The following is a 1295-nucleotide window of genomic DNA, read 5'->3' on the forward strand; positions in this document are numbered from 1 at the left end:
AAAGACAGCCAGTTATGCACTCGGGTGACAGAGGTAGGAGAATCACTGTGAGTTCAAGGCCACCCTGAGACTACATAGTGAATTCCAGGTCAGCCTGGGCTAGAATGAGAACCTACCTCGAAAAAAACAAAGACTTATTAAACTATGTGTGGTAGCACACCTTTAATCCCAGCACTTGGAAAGCAGGCAAAGATAGGTGGATTGCTATGAGTCCAAGGCCAGCCTGAGACTACATAATGAACTCCTGGTCAGCCAGGGTTAGATCAAGACCCTACCTTGAAAAAAAAAAAAGCAAAAAAAAAAAAAAAATATTACTGCCTAAACCTGTTGCTTCTGAAATCCAAAGTGGCTGCAGGTTTTGGTGTCCTTTGCAGTCTGACACAGAACATGACAGTTCGATGTCTAAAGAAGAAAAACACAGTGCTCGCTTCGGCAGCACATATACTAAAATTGGAACGATACAGAGAAGATTAGCATGGCCCCTGTGCAAGGATGACACACAAATTCGTGAAATATTCCATATTTAACAAAGAAGAAGAGGAGGAGAAAGAGGAGGAGAAGGAGGAGGAGGAAGAAGAAGAAAAACACAGTGCTAGAGAGATGGCATAGTAGTGAAGACACTTGCCTGCAAATCTAAGGACCTAGGTTCGACTCCCCAGAACCCACATAAGCCAGATGCACATGGTGGCGCATACATCTGGAGTTCATTTGCAGTGGCTGGAAGCCCTGGCACACCCATTCTCTGTCTCTCTCTCTCTCATAAATAAAAATAAAAATTCAATAAACAAATAAAAGAAGAAAAACATAAGTCCGAGGAAATTGCTCAGTGGCTAAAGGTACTTGCTTGCAAAGCTTGATGGCCTGGGTTCAATTTGCCAATACCTATGTAATGCCAGATGGCCATGGGTCTGGAGTTCATTTGCAATGGCAGGAGGCTCTGGTGTGCGAGTTCTCTCTATCTCTGTCTTGCTCTGAAATAAATAGTTTTAGAATATTTCTTTTTTGTTTACTTGGTTTTTTGAGGCAGGGTCTCTCTGGCTCAAGCTGGCCTGAAATTCACTATGTAGTTGCAGGGTGGCCTCATACTCACTGTGATCCTTCTAGCTGTGCCTCCAATGTACTAGGACTAAAAGCATGTGCCACCACACCTGGTCTTAGAATTTTTTTTTTTTTTTTTTTTATTGAGAGAGAGAGGGAGAGAGAATTGCCATGCCAGGGCTTCAGCCTCTGCAATTGAACTCCAGACGCTTGTGCCACATAGAGGGCATGTGCAACCTTGTGCTTGCCTCACCTTT

At 43.6% G+C, this 1295-nt stretch overlaps 1 non-coding gene across 1 annotated transcript; it reads left to right on the top strand.

Annotated features, from left to right (window-relative positions):
- The first annotated feature begins 420 nt into the window (after positions 1 to 420).
- LOC123463702 lies at positions 421 to 527 on the top strand. Its single transcript, XR_006639092.1, has one exon. It is a non-coding gene; the product is annotated as a U6 spliceosomal RNA (small nuclear RNA).
- Positions 528 to 1295: the final 768 nt, after the last annotated feature.

This window comes from Jaculus jaculus, chromosome 9 (assembly GCF_020740685.1).
Source record: "Jaculus jaculus isolate mJacJac1 chromosome 9, mJacJac1.mat.Y.cur, whole genome shotgun sequence".
NCBI classification, from domain to species: Eukaryota; Metazoa; Chordata; class Mammalia; order Rodentia; family Dipodidae; genus Jaculus; species Jaculus jaculus.